Source organism: Dermacentor albipictus, chromosome 6, assembly GCF_038994185.2.
Source record: "Dermacentor albipictus isolate Rhodes 1998 colony chromosome 6, USDA_Dalb.pri_finalv2, whole genome shotgun sequence".
Classification (NCBI taxonomy): Eukaryota; Metazoa; Arthropoda; class Arachnida; order Ixodida; family Ixodidae; genus Dermacentor; species Dermacentor albipictus.
Genome location: NC_091826.1, coordinates 51,778,303 through 51,791,671, shown reverse-complemented (window position 1 = coordinate 51,791,671; position 13,369 = coordinate 51,778,303). Strand labels below are relative to the sequence as shown.

Here is a 13,369-nt window from a genome sequence, read left to right as displayed (position 1 = left end):
TCGGCAGCAAAGAGCAAATAAGGCTAGCCGCCTTGCACGGTGGTCGCTGCGCGCGGCCAGTCTGCGAAACCAAGTGTGGACACTCGGCGACACATCGGCAGCGTGTTTCAACGACGCGCACTCTGCTCTTTATTGAAGGAGTGTATTTCGCACGCGTCAGTCCCGTGCTGGCATCAGCAGCCCCAAATATACGATATCTTTAACGTAATTGTCATTCAGTGCCGAGCCTCGATGAGCCTGGAGAATAGTGGCAGTTATACAAAGCAGATGTTTCCACACGCGATCAGTTTGTGTGGTACGCTTCGAGAAGTCGGAGGTCTATGACATGCACGAAAACTGGAACGGAGTGAAGGCGTCTTCAATTATTTTTGACGTCATGAACACACGCGGTTGCCGCGGCAGAGGCCAGGCAGCAGCCGAGAAACGAAACTCGCTCTCTAACCACATACTCTCGCACGCAGAGCACTGCAGCTTTGCCTGTTGTGCGCCAGGTGGCGCTCACTATTTTGCAAACCGTCCATTTGTGGGGCTGCGCTTGCCCATTCAAATGACTCTCGCGCGGAGTTTTTTTCCGCCTCAAAGGAAGAAATGGTGTATCTCGCACCGGACCGACACCAGTGAGTGTTTCGGCACTTGGGCCGCGAAAGTATGGCGATTTCGTTTCTTCTTGAGCTTGAAAGCCGCTATAATAATGCCATGAAAATACTCTTCACTTCGCAAGCACTGAGGTTCCGAAATTTATTTGCAGCCCTTCGGTTACTGTGAACGCTTTGTCCACATTCGAGGTTTTTTTATTATTATTAATTTTTGGAGAGCAGTTAATTCGTTAGCGCATGCCTTTCAATGTCCTATAGACCCTTTTCCCCACGATCCCGTTGTGATCACGTGGTCACGCGTCCATTGCTTGCCTCAGCGGCCTCCGTTGCCTCGATCTTTACAATGGCTGTGTATGACGCCGGTGTGGCTAAGCAAAGCTCTGTTTCTGCTGTAATCGTAGACGATGACTGGTTAGTCGACATGAGGCTTTAGCCTCATGTTGCGCTTTCGCTACATGTAAGCGCTTTCGGAGCTCATTGCGGTTTGTCCAAACGGCACAAGCAGCGAATACGGTGCCTCTATTTAAACCGGCGCTATAAAGGTATTCCAAGCTGTCCGAACTATCTACTCAATAATTAAATCGGGATTAGTGTGCTTTTCTCTTTTCGTTTTTAATTTGACTAAGTCTTTGAAACAGCAGCTTTTCATGTTTCTGACTTCGAAAAGATCCTCCAGCAGCTACTATATGAGTGTTTATTTTCTGCCCAATAGCTCGCGGGTGTGTTTTGCGACACAGTAGTTCTTGCTATGCGCTAGGCTTGCATCGTAGATGTTCTGCACTTCGTATTATTAGCTGGTAGCAAACTTGTATTCCCTCTCGTCCCTCGCTTACTCTGAAGCGTCAGGAAACGTTCAGCTTCTAACGTTCGTGTGATGTCGGTGCAGTCGCCATCACTCATGCTTCGGCGCTTTGATTCAAGTGGGCGCCGATTCTTTTATTATTGATACGTTGGCGATGCAGTGGTCGCGAAGAGTTTGCTTGTGAGTTGCGGTAAAGTCAGGGTCGGTGGGGGGGGGGGGGTTCCCATCCATTCTTTCATTAGGGGCTTGCCCTCCCTCGGCAGGTCAACTGTAGTACTGCGCCACCCATTCAACAGGAGCTGAAGGGGATTTTATTACCAGTAGTGCCCTGTGCGGAACGATTGCAACTGTCCAATTTTTCGATTAATGAGTTAATCGCGATTAATCTGTTGACGTGGCACTAACATAAACAGGAAAGTAAAAGTAAATAAAGTAAACTAGATCTTAAAGGGATGGTTTCGCATTTCCTTGAGGCAACGTGTGGAGCCACGCCGGAAGCGCCATCTCGTTCCTATTGAGCAAACTGTTCTGCGAAAATTGTCCATATGTCATTCTGCAAAGTGCCCGCAACGGCAAGGAATGACAATCACTTGCTTGAGAAAACTTTGCACTGTTACATGCATGTCGTAGGATTTTATTGTATCATTTCATACATCACCGCGTTCGCCTGGAATATAATGCTAGGCGAGTCGGCAGGCAAGCCTTCAGTTTTCGTTAGTGAGCCTGACTTTCTGCGGCTAACCAGATGCATCACTGGTCGGTGACAAACGTGGAGAACCACTTTAAGTCATCATGACAGACGTTATCACTGCTGTAGGGGTTGAAGGACGGGACGTCGGGATGGAAACCCAAAAACTAGGGAGGATTTACTCTTACATTCTATACAGGGAGGTGAGCGTCAATTAACAGTCGTACAGACATTACGGGCCGGCAGCAACTCGGACGCTGCGGCCCGCGGCAAGAAGTTCGAGAGAGGTGAATCAGGGAATCAGGGCATGTCCCAGAATCCTCAGGTCTCTCTGGAAGGCTTCTTATAAGCCCTTCGAGCACTGCAAGTCACGTCATGTTTGACCAATGGGAGAGTCCACTCCGATGACGCCACTTGCAGCCAATGGTAGGCGCCCGTGTCGCGTGGCACACCTGTCGGGGCTCTCTGCGGTCTTGCCACGCAGACTGGCAATCCACTTGTAGGCTGGAGAAGGAGCGGGGGGGGGGCGCTCGTGCACCTGCTTCATTGTCGGATGCCCACCTGCTCCCGGTGACGCGCGAACTTGTTGGCACGTAAACTTGTTGCCTCGGCCGCTTCTCTGGAATGCGCTTTCCTGCTCCTGCATTCCTCAATTAGCTGTGCTGCCACTCGAAGCGGTTTGGGGAACTCGAAGTAGCCTCAGGAACCAGCTCCATATCTAACAGCTCGTCCTCGCCCCGGTTGTTCTGAATGGCCGGTGAACTCAATTCGCTGGCCAGGAGGAACGCTGAAAGAAGCTGCAGGGTACTGGGGTCGAGCCTCGTTTGACGAACTTCGGGATCCTAGGCCCTGGAGAACAAACGTCAAACAAACAAAACAGCACAGCGCTGCACCACGCGTAAGCGCAGGCTCTTCACCCCTGACTCGCCAGACTATTACTGAGTCAAAATCAACCCTGATCTTTTAGTTCCCCAATTTTGACAACAGTTCCAACCACCCTTCCAAACAGCTATCCATTTCTCCTCGTTTGCCGACAAGACCAGAGTACTATTGTTGTTGCAAAACAAAAGGGTCGTCGACGATGCAAACAACAAATGAAAACAGCCGAACATAACTTAAGTGGCCTAACCACACGAACAGCATGTTTCCAATCTATCGCAGTGGCGTACTTATCGCACGTAATGGTGCCACTGAACAATCTGGTCAACCTCACAAGTACCTAATCACAAGCGCCCTAGCCTTGTGGTCACTAAACAAATCGCGTACTTGCGTTGTAGGCAAACTTTTCATTCACGCTTACTCACGTTTCTGTCCTGAAAGTCCTACAGGACACGTGACATAAACGGACAATTAAACTTGCGGGACTTACACACTCCGCAGAACTCTTAAAATGATGCGTCTTCTACTAACTCTTTCCACGCACGTTCACTAAAGAAGTCAGAATACGGCTGCCCTCCACACACTGGCAACCCAGTCATAAAGTCTGCTTCCTTCCGTCCACACAGGACACGCGCTAATGGAACTAAGAACGCTTCTCAGTGCAACTCATGCACTCACTGAAAATCTACGCGCTTAACCTTGGAAAATTCAAAAACGCTTAAAAAGAAAGAAGGTTAAATAAAACACACGCGCGTTACGATAGGCCTCTCAACAGTAACCTTGACCCTCAGGTTACTCACACACGCAAAAAAAAAAAACCTATCTACTTATTAATGAGCATCTCGCGAGACTACATGTTTACATAAACCTCATCTTTCAAATCACGGAGCTTCTCAAACGAAAACACAAACAAAGCTCAAACCTTACACATTGAAAGAAATCCTAGTCTCAAATCGCGAAATTTTCCGATGCTCAAAAAATTAAAAAAACTAACACGTTTTACTTCTACGGAAGGGCTCTTGGCCTCCATTTGCAAACGCTTACGTCTGACTCATACTTTGAGTCTAACCCGGGGTGGACGTGGTCTGAAAGCTACTCTGGCTGCCGAGAGACAACAAAAGGGCTGATTCACTATCAGCTCCCCCAAGACGTTACGGTCTCCTGCCAATTTGCGTCCCCGCGCCCCGCTTTCAACACAAGCTCGATTGACCGCGTCGCTACTCCCCACCTGGTCTCGTCCTGCCACCTTGCGTTTCTTCGAACTGCACGCTGAGCTATGAGAAGAACTACGGAACGACGAGGAGCTTAGCTGCCTCGTGCCCTTTGTCCGCGTCCGTACAGAACATTCTTCGCGGTCCCCCTTTGACCGGTGGCTGGAACTTTTTGGATGCGTCAACATCGTCCTAGACGACCGCACCTTCTTCCTCGCGCCCTGCCCTTTTGGGTTTCTCGCCATCTTTGGCGGCGCTACATTAATTACCGACTTACGGTCTTTACTGCGCTTCTTTTTACGGCGCTTTTTCTTCGCACTCGCTTTCATGTCGCCTCGTGCCTCGTGCTGGCCGGTACACATTTCGTCGGCCCGGATCGGCCTCTTACCCGCACAGTCTGAGTGATTTACATTTAAATCTACTCTCACTTTGCCTCGACTGGCGGACAGCTCAACCAACTCTGGCACAATGCAGCAGGCTTTACTCGAGTAAGACAACTCGCACTCTTGCGAACTGCCCTCTACTACATTGCCCAGCTCACGCTGTGCATCGGCACACAGCCCGTCGGTATCGCTCGCTGTCTCACGCGCACAGTCCGAATGATTAACAACTGAATCATCCCTATCTAGGCCATCTAGACTGGCGGAGAGCCGCACCGATCCCTGGACAATGCAGTTGTTCTCTCGTGAACTACGGAGCTCGCCATCCCGAGAACCACTCTCAACTGCATCGCTCAGCTCGCACTTCACTTCTGCACGCAGCTCTGGCTCTACATCGGTGCTCGCTTCTGTCGGGTCAGAAGTACCCTTTTCTTTGCTAGCAACCTCGCTAACATTACCAGCGACGCACACACGCGGTAACTGTGCCAATTTGTTCGCAGCTGGCCTAGCTGTCTCTACAGTCATCTGTTGGCACAGCACCTCGTCGCTCTCACTACGGCCTTTAACGGCCTCTGTTGCCACTAAGGCATCGTTAGCAGCTAGCTTTCTCCCTTCACTTATCAATCGGCAGCCAATCTCACAGGCACTACTCTTTTCGTCGGCTTCTGGCGAAAATCTGCGAGACACTTGCTCATTCTTTCGCTCTGTACTATCTACAGAATTCACAGACAGCCGTTGTCTCTGTGCCAATAACTGATCACAATACTGTATCTCTTTGATCAGTGCTGCCTTCTCTCTCTCATACTTTTTCTCTCGCTCAAGCTTACGTTGATTCTCACGTTCGCGTGCCTTCTCACGTTCGTGACGCTGACACCTAAGAGTAAGTTCTTGAAGCTCCTGCTTCCGTTCATTCTCGCGTTCTTCACGCTTAAGCTCACTCCTAAGTTCACGACGCGCTCGCAAACGTACACGACGCTCTCGCTCCCGTGGCTCCTGTATCACTTCCCAAGCAAGCTCAATGCTTTTCTCATCGTTGCCACTATCATTAATCGCCTTTATGATAGCTGGCGTTTCCATCCGTTCGTCCGCCTCAACTCCCAAATCGTCGCACACCAACAACAAGTCTAACCTCGTCAACCTTCTAAGATCCATGGCAGCTGCCCCGACAGGTGGTTAAAACTGTTTTCCTTAATTAATTTGTGCAAACACACAATGCAACAAACTCCCGATTCCCAGAACTATCAAAATTGAACACACAACCTTTGAGTCTGGCGAATCATAAGGAAAAAAACCACGCGCTCACTTACGGTTGCAGCACCCTGCCATCCGGTTCATTTGTCCGCTGTTCCCGGTTCCTTCCGGACTCCCTGGGTCGAAGGCTCGCTCCTTCTTCGATACTCCCAGTCTCTTCGGACCTCTTTCGACGAAGGCTCTCTCTTCTTCGCTCTTCCCGGTTCCTCACGATCTCTCTCGACGAAGGTTGATTCGTAGCGCTGCCACCAGCTGATGTATTCGGAGGCGATCCTACCGCTGCCAACCAGATGTAGGGGTTGGAGGGACGGACTTCGCGGATGAAAAACCCCAAACTTGAGAGGGATTTATTCTTACATTCTATACAGGGAGGTGAGCGTCAATTAACAGTCGTACAGACATTACGGGCCGGCAGCAACTCGGACGCTGCGGCCCGCGGCAAGAAGTTCGAGAGAGGTGAATCAGGGAATCAGGGCATGTCCCAGAATCCTCAGGTCTCTCTGGAAGGCTTCTTATAAGCCCTTCGAGCACTGCAAGTCACGTCATGTTTGACCAATGGGAGAGTCCACTCCGATGACGCCACTTGCAGCCAATGGTAGGCGCCCGTGTCGCGTGGCACACCTGTCGGGGCTCTCTGCGGTCTTGCCACGCAGACTGGCAATCCACTTGTAGGCTGGAGAAGGAGCGGGGGGGGGCGCTCGTGCACCTGCTTCATTGTCGGATGCCCACCTGCTCCCGGTGACGCGCGAACTTGTTGGCACGTAAACTTGTTGCCTCGGCCGCTTCTCTGGAATGCGCTTTCCTGCTCCTGCATTCCTCAATTAGCTGTGCTGCCACTCGAAGCGGTTTGGGGAACTCGAAGTAGCCTCAGGAACCAGCTCCATATCTAACACTGCATAAATATATCCGCAAGAAAATTTAATTGACACATTAGTTTGTTCTTATTCAAAACACCTCCTGCTTTTCAGGGATGCTGGACTTGTGTTGTCTGTATTAGGTCGGTTTTGTTGTTGAACCCAGAAGGTTGCGATGACGTGTGCCTGATGAACAGCAAACTGTTGTCAGTGCACTTTTATTTTTATAACATATATAGATACACTCTGCATTTTATTTTTTTGAGCATATATTCTTTCTCAGGTGCACGACACCACTTCATTAAGCCTACATCTTCACTAAATTATATTCAGCTTAGGTGTGTCCACTACAAGACGAAGCCATTTCCTGCGCAAGCCTATGCAGTGATACTACTGGCGCATGTCACTTTAGAGCAGCTGAAAATGCACTTTGGATCAGTGACATGGTCCTTCGGAGCAAGTTTATGAAAGTGACTGCAGACTATATCGTGCGGAGCTTTTACAGTGGGCAAGCTTTGTGAAAGCCGTAAGGGATATTGCTGGTTCATTAACTCAACGCAAAGACTAAATATGAACCCCGCTCCACCTTTCCCCTTTAATCGCAGTCCGTATACGATGTACTACGAACAACGTAGCTCTGGTACCTAAGTTGCGTTTGAAAACCACTTCAGTGGCTTAGAACAGCATGAAAGAACTTGGGCACGCTACATGCAGACTTCAGAAGCCTTTAGAGCACATTCAGTGTGATCTCGTGCTTTAAATGTATTCTTTAAGATGGAGCACTTTGTGAAAAACAAGTATGCCGACAGGACAGTAAAACATGGCCTAATATAGGCGCCCTATCTTTCTTTACCTGCTTAAATTAAATCGGCGATTAAAAGTTTTTGTAATGTTTGTTTATCGCAAAGGCATTATCTCCACATTATACTGATCCTTTAAAGTCAAGAGTATCGGTAATTTGATAAAACAAATGTCACCTACGCAAGGAGTTGCTTGTATATGTAGTTTATTTGGTTTGGCAGACAGTCAGCCAATAAAAATGTGTTTTTCTTTATTTAACGATTTATTTATTTATTGAACATACCTTACAGGCCCCTTTACAGGGCATTGAGTAAGGGAGGTAATAAAGAAAGTACAAAGTAAATTGTCGGTGTACAACGTACGGCTCAAATTTGCAGTTTAACATAAAGGAGAGGAATCGATAATAATGTGGTATGGCGGCAAGTACAAGGTTGGGCGGGAAAAGGATAACACGAAGAGAGAAAAAAATATTGGCTGGCATTATACATATGTCAAAACTGGATACAAGAACTATAAAGTATACCGATTACAATGACAACAGTAACAAGAAAAGAAACTACAACCAAAGATAGACTAACAAATATGCGGAATCTAGGCGCATGAACAGTTGGCAGGGTTTAAAATACGCACAATGGTAGGGCATGATAAAAACGCAGGAACTAATGGCGTGCGCAGTAAAAACATTTATCAATATAAGGAATGCAGTCGGGCACAAAGTGGGATACGGAAAAAAAAAAAAACGGGGGCAGTGGTACAAAAAGTGACGGATGTCTTTGGTCTTAAAGCTGTCAAGATAACAAATAAATAAATACATGGGTAGTATACAGAACATGGCACCGGAAGTAATATAAAACTGGAAATACTAGTGGCAAGTTTTTGTTGCGAAAAGAAAGAGTGCAGGAGTTGACGGAATATTGTGGTCTGGTTCGGATGCAATGTTGTCTGGAAGATCCTTCCACAAACGTATGGCGCGTGGAAGAGCAGATGCGTTGAAGGTGTGAGTTGACCCATATAATCGCGTGAAACTTAAGTGATTATGCAACCGATGTGATGTGATGGAAGGAGCATCAAGGTGAAATGGGAATGGTCTGTTGCTGCATGCGTATTTGTGAAAAAAGGCATAAAAGGGGCAATGTCGCGACGAGCACTAAGGGGTTCAAGTGAAAGATTGAGCTTAATTTGCGTTATGCTGTTATGGTTGTCATAATTGCGTGAAATGAAACGGGCAGCCCTATTCTGAACTGCTTCAAGCATGTTAATTAAATAATTTTGGTAGGGGGACCAGATAGATGCGGCGTATTCAAGCTGTGGGCGAACGAAGGTCTGATAGATGACGAACGTGAGTGGGACAGTTATGTAAATTTCGACGTAAATATCCTAAAGATTTTGAAGCTTATGCGCTTATGGTGGTAATATGGTGAGACCAGGAGAGGTTGGGTGTGAAATGAATACGAAGGTACTTATAAGATGATGCCTGCGACAGTTGGTAATTGTTAATGGTGTAGTGGTAGTTGGAAATGTTTTGCTTGCGTGTGAAGGCGATTATTTTGCATTTTTCTGTATACAGCGACATAAGCCATTGTTTACACCATTTGTTAATGTGGTAAGGGTCGTTTTACAGCGTTAAGTGGTCATCGGCACAGGTTACTGGACGATATATGATGCAATAGTCGGCGAAGATTCGCATGCAGGAAGAAATGTTTTCTGGCAAGTTTTCACAAATGTTTCTGGCAAATGATCACTCAAGTGTTTATGTAAACATAAAAACTTGAGTGATCATTTTGAAAATAACTACGTTTTGTTTGATTCTTCAAGAACGCTTCGTTTCCGAGATAATTATCAAATTTAACACTCAGTATGATAATTTCGCAATCATAGGAGGAAGTCTAGACAAAGACCCCACCTATCCCGCAATGATCCCCGCAAATGACGTAGCTTACTTGCTGGGAAATATCAGTTGATGGAGGGCAGTAGGGCAGCGCTTCTAAGATCCGCCAGACTTCTAGGCTGGCGTGCTACATAATCACCTACGCCACAGGGTGGGTTACTTTGTGTCGGATCTTTCCCCTCTGAATATTAAATTAGCATATTGATGGTAAAACTCGATTAAGAAACTAATCACCAACGAACTTTCTGAATTTCTCGCAAGAACGTCCGAATAATTGTGCGGGCAGTCGAAAAACGGCAACTTTAGTGGGGAAGAAAACAATTTAATTGCTTTTTTATAACGCCAGCCGCAAAAAAAAAAAGTTCCTTAATTTTGCCCTGTTCTGTGCTTTACTGATACACTGCATGTCCGAAATACCGCAATGGTCGACACCACGGGGCGGTTACCTTTGGCCCGCCCCGCAGCTCCATGCCCGCGTCGCGCGGCTCCACTAACTGCGTGACATATGCATGCGACCTTTGACTCTGCAACGCTGCCTAATTAGGCTGCGTCGCGCGGATTCAGTTTGGCGAAAGCGTTCGGGGAAGTTGGCGGCGTGTCGCCCGCGGACCCAATCTCGGCCTCCGGCTACCAGACTAGCGCGTGATCTCGGGCCAAATCACCGAGGCGGCTTACTGGTCTGAACGTATACGCTGGAGGCAACCTTGCCGCGACAACCTGCATTCGCGGCCGCCACCAGGTCGGCTGGCAGCGAATTTTCCCTAGGCCGTATGACGCAGCTGGGCTTAAAGGGACACTAAAGGTATAATTACTAAGTCAACGTGGACTGTTTAAATGCCATTTCAGAAAGTTCGCAACACTTGTTTGGCACAAAGTCTTAGTTTGCGAGGAAATTGCATCCGAAGAGTCCGAATGCGTTTATCGCAATTCAAATCTCCCGCCACCAGACCGGGGAGTGGTGATGTTGTATACGTCATCACCCCACCATTTACTGCCGTCGGTGAGCGAAACGGTGCCCGCGCAAAACGGAAACGCGCGGCCGTGCAGAAACCAGTGGATTCGCCGCTGCAGCTGTTTTTGGTCAAGTGTCGTGAACCATTCGAACGTCCCACGATATCACGTGGACCTGGAATTCTCTGCTGCTTGCAGTTTGTGAGAGTTTCGCCTGCCAGCAAAACTAGCGCAGCACTTTGCGATAACGAAACTACTGGAACATACAAGCGCGGCCGACGCAGAGTCGACCGAAAACGAAACCTTTCGACCACCCGCGTCGTTGTCAACGAGTTTTTTCTCCTAAATGCGTAATAGAACTGGACAAGTAGCATTTCCTTTCGTCTCACATTGCAATACAATGATGTTTTTTTTTCTAACGAGTATTTGAGTACTATAGTGACAGCATTTAAATCAGGAGCGCCTTCGTCATCGGGCAAGTACTTGAGCGTCCCGGAGGAGTCTCTAATCATGTCCTGCATTTACCTCAATCTCTCGATTACTGAGGCTCCGTTCACCATAATATTGACGTCTTAAACATTCTGGAGTACTAGTCTATCCATTTAGTTTGACTTAACATTTGCCTTTAGTGTCCCTTTAACCAGCACTGCTTCGTCAGTATCCAGCGGTGGATGATGATATTTAGTGCCAAGTCGACGAATATCTTGGCAGCCGACGTACACCATATTTTAAAGCCTTGCACTCGCCTCGCCAACATAACGGAGGGACAGCTGACAAATTAAATAGCGCAAAAAATCTGGCAAGTGTAGTATGATGCTATAAATTGTGGAATACATTGGTGGAATGCTTTCTCTTTTTTTTCTTTCTCCATGGCAAGTGAGATCGTTACAACGAGAAGCTATTTCACGCACCTGCACTTTCTGAACTGGTTGAGGGGCCGTGCAATAAAGCAGTATTGCGGTGTATGTACAGCCGCGTTCAATATGACCCCCTCCCCCCCCCCCCAAAAAAAAAGAAACACTACCTTTCGGTCTACAGGAACATAAAACGCTTGTGCTGTCTTGTGTTCAATGTGGTGCTGTAGCGGGTCCACTTTTCTCGGCATGTCGTTGAACCTGTCTAGTGCGGCAATCGAAGAAGCGACAAGTCGGGAAATACCCCCCTCCACCCCTCTGAATATATTTTTCTTTTTTTGCGAGCTGCAGAGACTTGTCCCAGCTGACATAGGGATGCCTTGCTGGATTAGTTCTTCAGTCGCCGTGTCCGTCTTCCTCGCCATCGTATTAACGATTTCTCGCGCTGGCGCACCCCGAGTAGCTGTCAAGTAACGAGCACTCCTCACTGTACGCCCGCCTTCCCGCCAAGCCCTGTAGCGTTGGGCATTACTCATGCTTCGTCACCGTAGCGAAAAGAGAAGCACTTGCCCGTGGTTCCTTTCGGACAGCGTCACCCGAAGGGCAATCATAAGCGAACAGCTGAGGATTCTCTCTCTCTCTTCATCTCCCTCTCTCCTAGTTATTTTATTCTGGTTAGCTGCTTTTTCTCTCCCTCTCTCCCCCCTCCCCCTGGTGCTGAGCCGTGTAACCTCACGGCTGGCAGAAAACAGCATCTTCTCCCCTTCCTCCGAATCCCTCCACAGTGTTCAGTGCAGGGTACTGATTTGGCGAGATGGAGAAAAGTCGCTTTCTTTATCGCTTCTGCTGGGTTGGCAGCACTGATCGGAGGACGTGCTGTGGATTCCTTCGAGCCGTGACGGGACAAGGCTGACATTTTGCAAAAAAAAAAAAAGAATACGCTATTCAGATTCCGCAAACGGCGCCCGACGAGCTATAGCCACTTCTAAAGCCGGTCTCAAAGCAACCCATGAACTGTATGAAACCGAGAAATGCACTCTTCATTTAAACTCGGTAATGGAGCTTGTTGAAACTCTTAGCCCGATGCCTCGCTGGCGCAACCCTTCGACGCAGCGTTGATGTACTCCACTGCAGGTGCTCTCGTGCCGGTAAGGAGGGCGCTTCTGTCGGCCACGTGCAAATTTTAGTGTTAACTTGTGTTTAGTGTTTAGTGTTAACTTAGTGTTAATACTGTGACTAAGTAATCAATTACCCGCCGTGGTTGCTCAGTGGCTATGGTGTTGGGCTGCTGAGCATGAGGTCGCGGCATCGAATCCCGGCCACGCGGCCGCATTTTGATGGGGGCGAAATGCGAAAACACCCGTGTACTTAGATTTAGGTGCATGTTAAAGAACCCCAGGTGGTCGAAATTTCAGGAGTCCTCCACTACGACGTGCCTCATAATCATAAAGTGGTTTTGGCACGTAAAACTCCATAATTTAATTAAGTGTTGCTTAATTGCTTGAGAAAAGAATACATTCATTTGCACAATAAGTAATGAAGTCCGCCGATATGAAGTGCGTAGAAAGTCTTATAGCGTGCTTAGAAATGTCTTTAACCTTGCGCAGATCAAGACTTTCAGTGGTGAAGTGAAACATGATGATCTGCTTTTGCGCTGACAAAATGCGCTGTAGCATTATTGTTTTCTCATGTTTCGGCGCAGCAACTGCTGCTTGTGTAATATTTACGCAGTAAAGCTCAGATGAAGTTCGGCGACTCTACTGTGTCCTGTGTATGTGATTGTCCTGTGTTATAATCATGTTCCACCAAGCCAGCGACCAAATAGGCTATGTTAGTCTTTTAATCGCTATTCAATGGGTGATGTGCACCGAGAGTGTAGGTAAATTATGTGCTTTGAAAATAATTATTCGAATCTCGTTCTCTTCGAATTGTCATGCGTTCTCCGAGATGCGTCCCCGGTGGACTTCACGTGAGACTTTGTGTTTAACCCCATTATTTCAGTTTGAAAAGCTTCGGCGTAAGATGTACGTGAAGCGCGAACTGGACACAACGTCGTTATGAAATAGGCGGCCGAGTGTTGCTGTCAATTACATTCCCCATTCATTGCTAGTTGGAATCGGTTGGCGCAAGGATAGGGCTTCGTCCTGCAAAGGCCATAAGATAGGTCGATGATGACGACCGTGCGTCAGTTGTCCGCTTGTCAAATATGCGTGA

The 13,369-nt window shown here is 47.8% G+C and overlaps 1 protein-coding gene across 5 annotated transcripts in view; it reads left to right on the top strand.

Moving 5' to 3' along the window:
* Positions 1-13,369, top strand: part of LOC135911386 (uncharacterized) — a 497,365-nt gene that overhangs the window by 75,068 nt on the left and 408,928 nt on the right. The gene's annotated exons all lie outside the window — the stretch shown is intronic.